The following is a 17,233-nucleotide window of genomic DNA, read 5'->3' on the forward strand; positions in this document are numbered from 1 at the left end:
TTTGTTCCCCTGCCTTCTTGTTCACAGTTGTTGTTTGAGCATGTGACTGGCGGTCATTTTGTACATCCAGCCAGTGGCATTCACCATAGGTTTGCATGTGTCCTTTCTTTGCCATGCCTCCTTGCTCCTTGTTGTTGCTGTATGACCATGTGGGCGGCTGGCTGGCAGCCATTGTGTCCATCCAGCCCGTGTCCCTTGACATATACTTGCATGTGTCCTTTGTTTGCCATACCTCCTTGCTCCTTATTGTTGTTGTTTGACCACATGGCTTTCTGGCAGCCATTTTGGGCATGCAGCCAGTGTTTCTTTGCCATAGGCTTGCATGTGTCCTTTGTTTGCCATGCCTCCTTGCTCCCTGTTGTTGTTGTTTGACAGTGTGGCTTGCTGGCAGCCATGTTGTGCATGCAGCCAGTGTGTCTTTGATATAGGCTTACATACAAACATTGTAGCGAGACACACTCACACTGGCAAAGGGACTCCAAGTCCCAGACAAAGAGGAGGCAGGGGGCGGAGCCAACTTCGACGAGCGCTATTAAGCTCTGGAATCATCACTGCCACGCAGGACAAACGAGACACGCTGACACTGGCAAAGGGACTCCAAGTCCCAGGTGACGAGGAGGCAGGGGGCAGAGCCAACTTCAATGAGCGCTATTAAGCGCTGGAATCATCACCGCCACACGGGATGCGCCCGGGCAAATCGACCGATAGAGGCCGGACCGGGCCACCCCTCTAAACTCCTGCACGGAGGTTGAGTGTGAGACTATTGTTTTGGTATTTAAAGGCAGTTGTGCCATACTTTAGTGCCTTTTGGCTCCCTCCCTAGTTAGAATCCATCATCCAAACTTCTACTTGTGACTGTGGTTGACCTGTAGCTGACCTGCTGTCCCTTAAATAAGTTGTTCCCTGTATAGTGTGAGGGTGGGCAGGAGAAGGGGCCTACAATCTGGGGTCCAAAGTGGTGGAAGAGGATAGGGAAGCTCAAACACAACCCTGGACTTCTTTCTTGCCAGAGCCGTTGGCGTAGTGACCAAGGAGATCAACCTGGTGGAAAGGAGGCTCTCTCTGGAAATGGGTGACTGGCGCCAAGCTTCTCTAGCAAGCGAGGCTTTGGGGGTTTTGGAAGATGAGGTTGTTTCTTCTGGGAGAAAGCAAGGTGCTGTGTTTGAAATCCATCCACCTGCAGAAATGGGGGCTTATGGTGGGTTTGAGCCCACGAGGAAAAGTAAGAGGCTCTTGATGGTCACTCCCCCGGTTTCCACCCTGGACAGCTGTATCCCCCCTCTGAAAAAGAAAAGGGTATTGATGAAGGCCGGGATTAAACCAAAACCGTCTCTGTCTGCAAATTCTGTGGGCCTGATGGATGGCACTGACTTTAGCCAGCCCCTGGGTTGTGGTGTGAATAACTTACTGATGAAATTTAAGGAGATGATTGAAGCCAGTTTGACCCTGTTTTTGGCAAAACTGCTGGTACTTGAAAAAGCAGTCTCCCAGCTGTGTGATCAGGAGTGGCTCAGCCCAGTCACAGATGAGGGTAGCCCCTTGGACCCTAGCAGTCAAAACCAACCATGCGAAGGGCACTCCTACATGAGGGCACTCCCAGGATGCTGGAGAGAGCCACACGACAGCCTGCTGACTTTTCAAATCCAGGGGCTCAGGGTTTTTGTGCGGAGACTGTTCCAGCTGCACTAGCCGACCTATCGATAAGCTAGGTGATAGGCAATCTGACAGTGGTCCCGTGGAGAATGGGAGAGAGCCTCAACATAGTGGCAGAACACAAGCTCTGCTTTTGATGAAGAAAAGTTCCCTAATTGTTTGTTTGGAGCTCCCTCCGGCTTGTGCCCCCTATGTGGTGGTGTTGACAAATGTTCCTGCTCTTGCTCAAGGTTCCAGTGAATCTATGGACCAGTTAAAAAATATGACTGGCCATTGGCTGTGTAAAAACTGTGATTTTGCTTGTAAATACCTTAGGGATATCTTGTTTGTTAGAAGAATTGATTGGGTTGGGCCCCAAGAAAAAGTGGGAAATGGGGACTGTATCATTAGAAATTTTAGATATCCCGGTCTGGCCCAACGGCTCCTCTCTACACAAAGTATGGTTTCTCAGAGAGAGGGAAAGATTGGCATGGTCCCTTTGGGCTACTTTTATAATCATACTCGGCTGTGTGTTGAGTCTCTACCTGGGAATCACAGGTATCCCCATCAAGGCCAGAGTGTTCCACAGCTAACTAGTTGGAGAATTTTATTATTAGCACTCCTGAGTTGGAGGGGGCAGATTGACGCTACGCGAGGAGACATATAGAGAGCCTGGCAGTACCCCCCAATGCTGTTATGATTAGGGAGGTCCAGGGTGGGAAGTCCACCAAGTGCAGTCTCATTTAATGGAATGTTGCAGGGTATGACACAAAGTTATTCGATCAGGAATGGACAAGGTGTCAGGCTCAGTATGATTTTATTTTGCTTCAAGAAACTTGGTCGGATGGGCGGGCGGCCTGGGATGGATATCATAGATTTGCAGTCCCAGCCGCTCGGTCCCATGGAGGCCGCCCAAAAGTTGGTTAATCCTTTTGAGTTTGATCGCGAGATTTGTTCAGCTGAGGGTGCCCAGGATTCCAGAGGCAGGGATTTGATTAAGGGCCTATGGAATATGGGTCTTTTGAATATTTGTGATATTGAAGTGGTGGGTACCCATCAGTTCCCAACCTTTGTAGGCAGAGGGGCTGGAACAACAATTGATTATATTTGTGTGTCCCCACCTTTAAAATATTTGGTCAAAGGTGGAGAGGTGGTGGAAAAGCACCTTAGTGATCATAACCCCCTCACGGTCTTCTTTAATTTTCCGGAGGCTCTATATAAACCAGGATGGGGTGGGCCAGCTTTGGTGAGGATAAAAGACCAGGGTAGGAGATTTGGTTGGAGACAGGTTGATATCCAGAAAAAAGTAGTAAGGGTGGTGGGTGACAACCTTAATTTGATTACAGGTACTCTGCTGGAAGAGACTTACAGTCCAGCGGAAGTTATGGATGCTATGTTCAGAGTGAATGAAGCTTTCAAAGATTACTTCATTCTAGCTGCTCAGTCCCCCTGTAAGTATAAGGGTGGATGGTTTAGTAAGTCCTGCTAGGAGGCTAAGAAAACTCTGAGGAAGTCCTTAAATGAGCACCCTAGAAATAAGGGCCATGTTAGAGATGTGAGGCCTCAGTATAAAAGTGTCCTGAGGGCAAGAAAGCTGAAGCTCAAGGAGCTAGCCCGGGAGAAATTGGAACGAGCAGTGGTGCATAAGAATCCTGGCGTGTTTTGGAAGGTTGTAAACAGGGGTCTCTTTGAATCAGAAACATCTGAGAGCCTGGGCTGTAACATTGCCTCTGAGGTTTGGGTCAAATCATTTTTGTAGAATCTTTCAGGGAAGTCCTCTAGGAAACAATTGGGATATACAGCGTGATGATTTCCCCAGTTTAGCTATCAGGTTCTCACTCCACGATTTAAGGGAGATGCTCCATGACAGTGCTAGCAACAAAGCTCCGGGCCCGGACTCACTCCCTATGGATCTTTATAAATCTTGCCCCAGTTATGGGCGCCCATCCTGTTAAATGTCCTTAATACAGCAGTGAGTGTGGGAATCCCTGCCACCTCAAGATCAGCTTGTATTATTCCCGGGTTCAAAAAGTGGGACCGAAATGATCCCAAGTCATATCGTCCTATTTCCTTCCTTGATTCTTCGGGCAGAATTTTGGGCCAGATTATTTTAAGGCGTATTGAGGCTTGGATTGCTGAAAATGAAATTTTGAGCAGGGTACAGTTTGGTTGCAGGGAAGGGCTTAGTACCCAGGAACAGTGTCTAAATCTGTTGATGATGATTGGGAAATATACACAAGCCAGGAAAGGTACCCTTTATCTTGCATTCATGGATTTTAGCTGTGCCTTTGATAAGGTAAATTGGACGAAGCTGTGGGAGAGGTTAATCCAGTTGGGTATGGATTCCCAAATTGTGGAGTTGCTTTGGTACCTCCACTTAGGAACTAATGCAACAGTGAGGGTTGGGACAAATGGAGAATGCTTGGACGCTTTTGAGCTTAATAGGGTTGTGCGCCAGGGTTGTGTCCTGGCCCCATCCCTCTTTCTTTTGTATACTAAAGGGCTGTTTGATTTTTTAGTGGAACAATGTAAGGATGCTCCCAAAATTAATGGTACTAGTGTCCCGGTATTGATTTATGCGGATGACGCGGTGCTCATGGCCCGTACTATGAATGGCCTTCGGTGGCAGTTACAGCCTATGAATCTTTCATGTCAGCCTTAGATCTAGAGATAAATTGCAAGAAAGCACATTTTATGGTTTTTGGGAAACCACTCAGAAGGGTGCGGGAGCGGATGATAAATTAGCAAGTAATTAGCAAGTAATTAGCAAGGTTCAGGAATTCCCCTATTTAGGGTTCAATTTTGATGACAAAGGCACCTGGAAACCCCGTATTTCCAGGAGAGGGGTGCTTTTCAATGCTACAGTTGGTGCCACGTTTGACTTTGCCGCAAGGGTGGGAAATAAACCTATTAAGCCCTTGCGTGAAGTTTACAGGCGTAAATGTCTCCCAGTCATGCTGTATGGGGCTCCACTTTGGGGGTATACGGATAATAGAACCGCTTTTGCAGAAGGCTGCTAGGAGTTGGTCAAAATACTGTTATATAATGCAATACGCTGTTCCAACAAAGACAAAGCAAGAAAGAGAAACTACTAGGGAGTCCTAATTAATAGGAGCAAGAGTCCTCACACACCCAATAGGGTGTGTGAGGACTCTTTCTCCTATTTGTCTTTGTTGGAACAGTGTATTGCATTATATAACAATATTCACTGGAGGGTATACACTGGACCATTAATCCTCCGATCCCCTTACATTTTTGAAGTTGGTCGAAATGCCTCTGGCTTTTGTCTGGATATTGAGTTAGATCTTGAGTTTATACAAGATACCATACAGCTTGCCCCTTTCTTGTTATGGATCTCTATTTGGACCAATGAGTGTGCCTCTTTTAATAGAGAGATCCTGCAGGACTGCTTGGTTTGTGATCATGCGAAGGATATTCCCTGGCTGATATATATAAGAAAGGTAGCCTATGTATTGGGGCGGCCGGATATGTTTGAAGCTCCACAGGGGTTGACCAGTTGTGGTAAACGTTGGGCAAAGGAGAATTTCCTGAAAATCTTGGGGGCTAAAAGGGAGGAGGAAGATTTAAAGAAAAAATCTGTAAGGGATTTCATAATGCTAAAGATGGGGGTGGGTCCTGAGCCCTATCTTTTGGAGATAAGAAATGTTTGGGAAAGGACCCCATCTCGCGATTCCGTTTAGGGGTTATCAGAAGTAACTTATGCTTTCTGTTAGGTCACTATGATGAGAAATCTATAAAATGATGCCCCTGCGATGGAGTGTCTTTGCGGGCTTTAACTCATTTTACTCTGTTTTGCGATTTTTATGCGCCCTTTAGGCGTTGTTTTTTATTCCCCCTTTGGAGGCCTGGGGTTTTGTTCAATATCATCCAGCTTTTTTGTGGCTGCGTATGGCTTCTGATGTGATGGTGTGGCCGGGGTGGGGTCTTTTCTTAAGGGAGCTATAACCTGGCGGACTAATCTAGAGTATTTTTAAATGTTCTTTTAATTAATTTTGGATTGTAATCTTTTATATCTGTAAATTTGTTTCGTAGGACATGAGGGGATATATATACTGTCCTAATGAATTTTGTTTGTATGTGATTGTTAATTATTGATCATTTGTTTTTTAAGATTCTATTTTAATTTTTTAGTTTTATTTTCTATTTGAACTTTTTATTTCATTTTTATTTCATTTCTGATTTTTTATTATTCTGATTTTTTAACTTTATTTTTATTTTAATTTTTATATTTTAGTATTTTTAAAAATGTTTACTTTTATATTTCATTTTTTATTTTTATGTTTTAGTTTTACATTTCTTTACAATTTTTTATTATTATTTTTATTTTATTCTGCATGTTGCCTTGATCCATCCATCCACAATTCCTGCATTTATCCATCCATCAACCAAGGATGCACAGCTGCACTACAGCATTTGGTTTCTTTAAGAGTAATTCTATTTTCTCCAGGACACCCTGGCTGCAGAGCACTGTAGACAAATCAACAGCATAATTCATTTTGTTAATGATTATTCCAATTTCCCTGGACTACCTTGACGGCATAGGTTAGTTAAAGGGTTATTCAATTTACCATTGCACCTCGACCTGATTACCCCAGTTGTCTCCTTTAAAACAGATGGAGATAAAGCATAGAGCTAGATCTGTCTGTTGTGCTGTCTGATTTGAAATGTACTTTTTTATGGTGTAGTGGTGTTTGTTGTGTGATTTGTCTTTACAATGTTTGATTGAATTGGTATTTATTACATAAGTAACGAACTGTACTACGATTGCATTTGTCTGTACTATTTCAACCTGCAACAATGCCACGTTTCACTAACTACATGTTTTCGTGCTTGGTTGTTTTTAGGAGCACAAGAGAAGAGACCCCACATCACCTACACTACTGCCAAAGAGAAGGCCTTACAGTTACTTCAGGACTCCAAACTCTTTCACTTGTGCATCTTAGTGCCACTACCAACCTAGAGCTTAAGATGGCCCCAAAGAAAGTTGCTCCCAAGAAAGTGGCCAGAGAGAAGAAGCAGCAGCCAGTGACGTGCCAACTGCAACCTTTTTCGGGGGATGTGTGCCTGACCCACTGCCCTGCTTGAAGGAACCTGGTAGCAGCACTCCAGCATCAACAGCACCACCCCAACCGAAGCCCAAGACCAAGTCTGTCAATGAGGCAGCCATTGCAATCTTGGCGATGCCGGCGAGCTGTGAAGTTGAATTCCATTTGTCTCTTTTGCAAACTAGTACCCAATTGTTTCAGGAAACAGAGCAAAGTGGGCAGCACCCACAGCCAGCAATAGCAGATCTTCCCGAAGTTGGAGCAGAAAAGGAGGTTAAGCTTTCTGTCAAGCAAGAACCTCCTCTTTTAGAACAATGACTCTAGGATCACAAGCAAGAAAAAGGAAGGGTACTACTCCACCATCTTCTTCAAGCACCACTTCTGATGATGATGATAGGGACATGGACTGCACCCCAGCAGTGTCTGTGAGATGCCAGCAGAGGCAAGGGAAAAGAAAAGTTCCAGAAAGCCTTAGGATCATGGAAGGGGATGAGGAGGAGGGTAATGATAAGGAGCCAGTTGTTGTAGAAGCTTGCACAGCCACAGAGGAGTCTGACATCATCCAACCTGCTCCAAAGGATCTGACAGCTCCCATATTTGTAAAGCCAAAGAAGAGAACTGCACCAACCAGTACCTTGGTAGAAGTATGCACTGCAGAGAGGCAACCGACATACCCACCTACCTCCAGTTCTTTTTCAGGCATTGGCAGTGACCCAATAAGGAAGTACTTCTCCCCAGTTTGGGACTTTTTGACGATTAGCCAAAAGAAGGAGAACATTGCAATATGCACCATTTGCCACGTGAGTGTTGGTCGATGTAAGTCTGGTTAACATTATGGTCCTGGAGGCCTGACCACCCATATGAAAAAGCAACACACAAATGTAGTGGGAGGAGCACCTTAAAAAATGGCTGAACCTGGTTGCAGTGGTGAAGGTGAGGAGAGCTGGGAAACATCAGCTACAACTGGTCAAATCAAGGTGGAAGGTGAGGAAGGAGAGGGAGACATCATCTTCCCGTAAAGCAGCCCAGTCCCCAGCAGTGTGCAAGAATTACCTGCCTCAGTGACTTCACAATGGCACAAGAAGACTCAGAGTCAGATGGAAAGTGAGACACCACGGCATATAGTAACTGCCCCACAATGCACATTGAGTCTACAACCACCTGCTACTTTTTGAAAGTTGCCTGTCTCAGTGGCCTCAGAAAAGAAGAAAATCCAGGCTACTACTACGGCAAGTTTAAGCAGGAGAGGCCCTAAACTGCATATACCCAATGGCATGCTTGCACAATGGGAAGCTGGCAAAAATGTAAGTGCTAGACCTCCTCCCTTTTTCTTTTGTGGAAGGAGTGGGATTGTTAGAGTTTGTGGCAACTGTCTGCCCAAAATGCCAGAGTTTATTTCCCAACACTGCATCATGATGTGCTGCAGTTGATTGGACAAGCTTTGCAGCAAAGTGTTATCTATACTATCCACTTGACGCAGCCACGTGAATGATTAAATGTGCATCACTGTACACTAGATCTCTTTTGTGGGGCTAAAACAGAAGCTATCTACAGGCCTTGGCCCTGAAGAATGTTTTAAGAGAGTTTGGTGGCATGCAACCGCAGCCATGTTTCCCATGGAGGAATCACACACAACTGCAAACATCTTGGACAAATTTAATAGCAATGTGTCTGAATGGCTGGGACCCATAGGTCATCAAATTGGATTTGTTGCCACGGACAATGGCAGTAACATAGTCAAGGCCACAGCAGATGGAGGCTATTTCAGGATCCTGTGTTTGGCGCACTGCATCAAGCTGGCTGTGCAAGATGTTCTTAAAAAAGAAGACATAGTCAGCAACATACTGACCACCTGCAGACAAATCTGCACTCTTTTCAGACATTTTAAAGCTTGGAAACAGTTGCAGATTATTCACCGTGATAACAGAGTACTAGTTAAAGCCCTGATACATGAGATTTTAGCATTTTATACCACCTGATTACACCGTTCCCGAAACACCACAGGAGGACAAAGAGGATGATTGGTCAGAATGAAGTGTGCTTGCCGACCAACTTCTGGGTGAACCATCAGAGTTTAAGGTCAAGCTCTACTTCCCAGACTGAGTATACCAGCGCCACCAGAGAACGTTTTAATTATTTATTTCTGAACTTATTTTTTCGTTATTTCTTTGAAAAAAAATGCCAGTGCAACAATATGTTTGTGTCAGATTTATGCAGTCACACCATTTTATATTCACATATAAGCCCAGATAGGAGTTGGACCCAGGTGCAGTGAAGATGCCCCCATATGCCCTTCAGACATTGGAGACAATGCCTGCCTTCCTCACATGCCATTACCTATCCATATATTTTTTACATCACCTACCAGGGCTGCCCCTGAAGATCATTGATTAAACAACTCCCAGTGCCAATGCCAAATTCTAATGTGTTGATACCAGAAAAGAAAATATATTTAGTTCAACCACTGTGCTTGAAATGGAAGAGGTAACTACTACTAAGTAACTATTGCACCAATGAGTGGTGACACATTGATTGATTGTGAATTTGTGAGTGATGATTGATGTATGTGGTACCTGCACCAGAGAGAAAGAGTTCAACAGATTTTTTACCTTGTTTCCAATGATTTGCAATGTTTGGGGATTGGTGAGTGATAATTTCTTCCTGAAAGTGATTGGCCTTTCAAACTTAGTGAAATTTACCTGCAAGGTACTCTCCTCTTTTCTGGTTCCTCAGAACATACCAGCCACTTTAGTTACCAAACACAAATCTACACAAAATACTCCACTTCTGTTTCTCTGTGCAATTCACAGGTCTACCTTGCTCAGTTTGGTACTGGGACAGAGTTACCCAGAATATGGAAGAGGGGGAAGGAAGGACTCAGGGCAGGACTACCTCAACAACTAGAAGAACAAAGTTATCAATTTCAAAGCATGATGATGGCAGAGACTCTGAGGCCTACTACTTACTCACTCAGCTCTTTGAACTTTGAGAGAAGTGCATTGATCTGGAAATGCTGCTGAGTATGTGTTTGCTGCATTGCTGACTCAAATGTGCAACTCCTCTTATATTCTTGCTCTGCCTCTGAGTCGTCTTGGTACAATCCTGACTTCTCATGACACCTACCTTGCTTCCCTTTGTCCTTCTCATTTACTCTGTAGTACAGCAACTGTTTTTTTCAATATGCAGACCTTCTCCTTGTCCCTCCTGCAAGAATAAAACTTGAGGAAAGCTCAAGACTCCAGCTTAGCCACCGCACAGGTTCAGATAGGCAACCAAGATTGACAGACACTCCAAGAAGAATGGAGATGCATCACCCAATTTGTCAATAGAGTATCATTTTCTTTTTAACAATCATAATTTTTACAACTGGCTGGGTTAACTTCAATTTTCCATAACTTTCATTTTTCAAAACTAGAAGTCATACTATTTAGGATATACTATCCGAGGTCTCCCTGGGGCAGAAGGACTGTTTGCAATGCATTTAACTGAACTGTGTCATACTTATCCCATTGTTTCCTTCCACAACAAATTGATGGTGGTTTGCTACTTAGTGCCCCAATGAATACTGTTGTGGTTTATTTTGTGTAGTTTTTGTCTTTATCACACCTTTCCCCAAATCCCCTCTCCCATCCGTTCATCGAGCCACTAACCCTCTTCTCCCAGGCTGTGTGATTTATTGAGGTGTAACTTACTTTTACACTATAAGTAAATCACACACTTGTTGGGGCGGATGTGGTGAAAGTGACACTAACTCACTACATGACCTTCTAACCTTCTGTTACCTGAGCAATATTTCACACCGGCCCCATCAACATCATCATCATGCCTTGTGTGTGTGTTCCGTAAATGCTTAACCTGGTTCAACCACTCAAGTCTGAGCCCACTCCACGTGACTCCATGATTTCATTTCCTAAGTTTAGTTTTACAGCTCCCCTCTATTTCTCACAAGAAATATTGCCAGATTTTATTATCATATCTGGTCTTCTTTGCTGTGTGTCAAATACTGTCATTTTGGTAGTCTGGTCTCAGTCTTCCTAAAGTTATGATAATATGATGACCCACTAACTCTCAGTTTTTTTTCAATTGAGTTGATACTGATGAATAGCCCTTTGATTAATCCTGTAGTTGGAGTTTGCATAGGTTGGAGTGGCAGCTTCTGTCATCCCTGTTAGCACACTAGCCTGCCACTGCTACTACCTACCACCCCATTAAGATGCCATCTTGGGAAAAACCCTGCAGTAAACAGTGGGAAAAATTATGCACTGCACTACCGGGAAAGGAATGGGCAATATAGATTGTATTTGGCATGTTTGTCACATAGTATCTCCTCTGTCAAATCAGGCACTAACAAGTCCCACTTTACTCACTGGCCTTGCCCACCATCACAAATTCTTTCCAACAAATTAATTCGCTGGGCAGGAAGCAAAGGAAAGAAACTTGACTTACTCTACTGCAGAGTAAGGCAGAGGGATTAGGCAGGTAGGTAGATTGAGATTTTGCTATAGAAGAACAGAGGGGCATCATCACTGATTATCGATTAAGGACAGGGAGAGGTTTGATGAATTATAATGACATATCTGCCTCAGTTAGCAAATAGAGTAAGTCAAGGGATTAGTATATAAATTAAAGTACCCCTACTTTCAACTATAGCTTTGATAATCATAAATGATAAAACACACAAAGTAAGCGAAGTAAGGAGAACTAAGCATCTCTCTTTACAGAAGTGCTCACTTCTTTATTCATCCAAGCAATTATTCAATCATCCTTTTATTCTTCCTGATATATTCACCCATAGCCACCATGATCTAAGCTTTACTTTCTCTTATCTAGTCTTTCACCCAAATTCACATTCCTTTATCCATCCATTTAGTACCCAATATCCACCCTTTCTTTCATCTTTTCACCCATCCATCCATTTACCCAATACTCACCCACGCATTCTATTGCATCTACCCACTCATCTTTTCCTTTCATTGTTTTCACCCATCCTTTCATTTAACCTTCTGTTCTTTCACTTTCCATCAAGCCATCATTTTTAGGGTACATTGTGTGTGCTTTTGCAGAGTTGCAGATAGAAGAGGCCATAAGTAATCCAACCACTGCTGTAATGCGGAGGCTTCACAAATACGATCATGACAATGCCCCTGTTGCTAGTGAGTAATAGTAAATGTCAATACGCAAGCAATATGTCTTACCATTGCCTGTCCCTACCATCGTGTCTCCCCATACTCCATCTTCTCTTGCAACGGTAGAACTTGAGCCGTCGCCACTGGTCGCACTGGCCAGTTTGGCTAGAAAAAAACAGCATACAGTTTTTAGATGCCAGGTACACATCCCCTTCTTAATTTTTCTAATCAAACAAATGCATCCACAACACATTTTTACTGTTCGGTTCGCACTGCAGTACCTTATAGCAAAAATACCACTCTGGGCCTTTTGTTGGAATGTTAGAAAAGCCAGGTAGTCAAGCCACCCTAAAGCCATGCCTAAAAGAGGGGCAGAGCCATAGCCTATGACTGATGATGACTCAGAATCATCGAAGCAATGAAGGGGTGGAATACACTATGGTCAATGAAAGACAGAAAAAGCAGATAATAAAGGGACAACAGGAATTAAACAAAACCTGGATAGGGGAGTTGGAAAATAGGGACACAGTATAAAAAAAGGAAACAAGGCAAAATTAAAAGTAGTATAAAAGTGAGGAGAGGTCAGAGTTAGGGAAATTATAATAATAATATTAAATAATAGGACTTACTGGGATGAGCAGAGCTATCAGCATCAGCGCTGCTGGTCGGCGCCTCCCCAGCTCCTGTCGGACCCTCCGGTTTAGTGCCCCTCCTCTTGCCCTCGGGTGCTGATGTAAGAAGATAAAATAATACATAGGTGATACAGTTAATCTCTAAAAAATTATTATCAAATGCAATAACATTGTACCTAAATCAGATCGCCTATGGTACTAGTGTGATCAACTACCATTGAGTTGGCTAAATTTCTAAAATCCGTCTTCAAAATTTCCATAATAAAAACTACATTTGGAACTAATGTATTGCAATGAATGATCTTTCCTTCTTTTCTCATTTCTCAACCCCCTTAATGGACCAACTCAGTTTCCCTTTTTTGCAAAGCATTTTTGCATGCTTGCATCACTGTGAAACTGCTTGAGACTGTACAAACTACATAAAGTCACAGAGAAGCTAACTCACTGAAATCACTAATTCATTATGGAGACAGAAGAGCAGAGGAGTCTGCATTGCAATGGCCTCTTAAACAATCAGCCAAAGCAAGTGCCTTAGTGTATGATGATGTGACGCTGAGCACCTGCCTAGCTCTAACTGGATCACATAATAAATAATATTCTTAACGTATACTAAAGCTAGCATTTCCTTGAGGGCAAGCTGCATAATGTTCGTAAAAAAAGTTACCATTGTAGAACCCAAAAACAATAAAAATATAATACTCACCAAGCCCCAGAATCTCAACAAGTAGCATGTTTAGCATGTCCTGCTCGGGTCGATTATATCTGCTCAGTGGTGCGTCTACTGCTGTTTGGTGTGCTGGCCCTGTGTGGTGTCCCTGACATAACGGCGCACCCTAGCCCAATGCTGCTGATGCTTCCACAGGGTTTAACTGCTACCAGGCCTGCCACCTGTTGCCAGCATTTAGGTAAGGTAGCGCTGTACATAAAAAAACAGTGCTGCTGGCTCCTCCTCGCTAAAGATGGGCTGAGGCTGTACCTCTTGACTGCGCCACCGCCAACAGGGTAGGCTGTCACTGTTTCCCTGCTCTGCCATGGTGCTGGGTGGGGTAGGGTGAAGAAGAAAAGATCAGGAGGAGAAGGAAGGAAGAAATAAGGGAACAAATTAAAAAGTCACAAAAAACATTTTGAGAAGTAAAAATAATAGGACACAAAAAGACACACTAACAAAATAAATAAAAATTAGGGGTTGATTAAGCATAAGGGCAGAGGATTGAAAAGATTGATGTGGGATGAAAAAACAGGCACAGCACCATAAACAGAGTGAAAAACAAGATGGCCACGCCCATGTGAACCACGTGGTGCTGTTTGCGTGTGATTTTAAATGCGTATACATAATTTGCATTGCGTTTGATGTGAAACGTAATGAGAACGGGTGCGACAGTGAACTCCGCCTGCCGGCATAATTCTGCATAGCGCAGTGCAGTTTTTATATAACTTTGCGGAGTTTCGCATAGCGTGACTCCGTGCACTCTGCCCAGGCCTAGTTTGCATGGTTGCCCTTTCAAGGGCAGTGTCATATGTAGTGACTGTGGCAAGTGTTTTTTTTTGTGCCAAATTGGTCAGGGAGCTGGCCCATATGGGGGGGTTGGCTGCAGGGCCCAGCTGCATGTTGTTGGATTGACGTAAATTAATTAAATATTACTTAACGTTAAAAAACATACAAATTCAGAGAAAAAAAAGGTTATAGGGACATTATAGTTAGGTTCTGAATTTACTCACACATAGAAATTCAGCTGTTATAATCAGAGGTAGTTCAAGTAACTATAACTCAAGCTCTAAAGTAACTACTAATTACCCCAGGTATGACATAAGTCATGACATCTTCTACAACATCATTGATAATATTAGTGTGACATCTGCAGTACATTTTTTGTGCATGGTGAGGGTATGGGGTATAATTACCCTGGGGTGCGTATTTTAGGGGGTCATTATGACTTTGGCGGTCCACCACAGAACCGTTAAAGCCTCAGGGGAGATGCTGCCGTCATGCTGGTGGCATCCCCATCCCCTTCCCCCCATCGTACTACAATGTTCCAGCCGGGCTGATTGGTGGAAACATTTTATTAAAACATTCCCACCGGGCTGGCCGGTGGGAACAGTGCTATGGTATTGGTCTTGGTTCTGTAGCACAACAGCACCCTCGGAACACGCACAGCAGACAGTCCACATTCCAAAGTTGCTGGGCAGGGGGGTCCCTGCACTGACCATGGCATGACATGTGCAGTGCAGGAGCCCCCCGTGGCCCTCAGCACTGTGTTTCTGCCAAACTTTCCATGGTGGGGTCACTGCCATGGAAAGGCTGATGGAAACAGGAGTTGTGATCAGCATGAAGGTGCTGAGTTCGCAATGGCTGACAACGAGTCTGACCGGTGTCAGCCCATTGGGAAACTTGTTCCCGGCAGTGACAGCGGTACACTGGTGGTCCGACCACCAGGGTCATAATGTGGTGGTTGGTTCACCTGAAGTGTGCCACCAGGCCCATGGTTACTTGATCTAACTCCAACAGCTACATTTCTATAGTTTTGTGCATGTAAATTCAGAGCCTAACTAGGTCTCTCTAACCTTTGGTTTTTTCTGTGAATATATATATATATATATATATATATATATATATATATATATATAAATATATATATGCATACACACACACACAAAAGTACACAGTCCATTTACTACACACATGCAACACATTTTATAGTAAATAAATAATCGGCCCTCCTCTTTCCTGTGAATATATATATATATATATATATATATATATATATATTACCTAGCGGCAGTCGCCAATGGGTAGCTATAGTTAGGACGTAGTTTCTATAGAAAAAGCATTGTTTTACCTACCAACTTTTGGGTAGGGTTGACAAATCTTCACAAAATTTCTCAAAACAATATGACACACACATCAGCTGCTGTCTGTAAAGTTTTGGGGTGATCCATCAAGCAGGCGCTGAGAAAAAGGGTAGTCCCAAAATGTTTTTTCCCATTCATTTTTCCATTGGGGTTTTGAACAGCGATAGCGCCTGAACCAGTCGAAGGATTTACACCAAATTTGGCAGAAAGGCAGCTCTTGGTCCAGGAAGCGACCTTTTTGTTATTTGGTGTCAATCTGTTCAGTAGTTTTTTTAGTAATTAAACAAAATACTGTTTTATATATATAGGGACAAGGAGGCTTTACAAACCCTCCCGATCTCGTTCTGGGATCTCATTGGCTACAAGGTAGTGTTGGCAGACATTTTGGTACTCCGGTTCAGCCGAGACCCAGAAAAAGGATGAAAAAAAACCCTGACACCTTAGCTCTGGTGCTAGGGTATCCCCCCTAGAGCTAAAAATGATTTTTTTCAGCAGACGTTGTGGTAGATTCGCTGAAAAAAAAAGAAAAAAACACAAGCCTGGGCTCCCGTATTTGTTTCCGTGGGGCCCCGGGTGGGTCAGGTCAAAGGGGCATTGAAATTATCAGTGCGGGGGGGTTGCCTTGTCCCCCATACCTCAGGGGACAGCCACTTCCCCAAGGCACTAGTCCAAACTAGTGCAAGGGGGCCACCTGGTCCCCGCAACCTCAGGGACTGCCACCTCATCAGGGTACTAATCAAAACAAGTGCGGGGCTGCCACAGCCCAAGGGACCACCACCTCCCCTGGTCACTAAACAAAACTAGTGTGGGGGTTGCCTGCCCCCCCTGCTGCCCTGGTGACCACCACCTCCCTGGGGCACCAATGAAAAAGAGTGGGGAGGTGCCACCCGCCCCCCGCAGCCCCAAGGACCACCACAACGTGGCCTTAATTCAAATACAGTGAGGGGGCTGTGTGACCCTCCCACAGCTCCGGGGAGGCAACCTCCCCTGGGCAACAATAAAAGAGTGAAAGGGGTCTGTTTCGGATCCCCAATCCCAGGGATGCCACCTCCCTGGGCAGCACTCCAGGTGACAGCTCCCACCAAGTCCAACAAACACTCAGCTCAGATCAAGTGAGAGCTGTCAAACAGGTCTCACTTCAGGAGAGCCAAGGTTTCCTCTAGTTCCCTACCCACAGAGATGTAGGCAGGGAAGCAGAGGAAACATTGCTTTCACAGAGAGGGAGCTGTTTGAAACATCCGCCTCTAAGACAACAATGCCAACTCCCACAGTGGGGAGGTGGTTGGGACTGTGGGGACATTCAGGCTTCCCCCGCAGTCCCCAACATTGTGACTGGGTGCTCTCGCGGGCACCCAGGTCACATGGCTGGGCCATTCCCCCCCCAAAAAATAAATAAATTAGCCCAGGCCCCAGTGGATGTGGTCCCCAGGCCAAGATTGGCCTGGGGAGGGGGACCATGTGGCACCCCTCCTCCCCAAAAAATTTTAGAAGTCCAGGCCCCAGGGTATGGGGCCCGTGGTGCCAAAATCAGCTGGGTGAAGGGGTAATGTGGTCCTGCGGCTAACTACTGCTGTGCATGGCCAACTGCTGTGCTCAGCGTTGGTTTGAGTGGTTAAGTAGGTTGGCCACAGGGACTGGCCACAGGCCAGGCCCTGCAGCCAGCCCCAACTGTCCACGGCCAAGTGGTGGGCCAGGCCCTGTGGCAAACCCCGCTGTGCAGAGCTGAAGACCATGTGCATCATGGGGTTGAGTGGTTGTTGTGGTTGCTGCTGGGCCTGGAGGCAGGTAAGGCCCTGCAGCTAACCCCTGCTGGGCATGGCCAAGGGCTGTGCGCTGCTTGGGATTGGCCACAGGGCCTAAAAAGCAGCATGAACGGGCAGGCAAGCATTGTTCTGCCTGTTCAGTGAGATTCAAGGAATCTCAATCA

This window comes from Pleurodeles waltl, chromosome 4_2, assembly GCF_031143425.1.
Source record: "Pleurodeles waltl isolate 20211129_DDA chromosome 4_2, aPleWal1.hap1.20221129, whole genome shotgun sequence".
NCBI lineage: Eukaryota > Metazoa > Chordata > Amphibia > Caudata > Salamandridae > Pleurodeles > Pleurodeles waltl.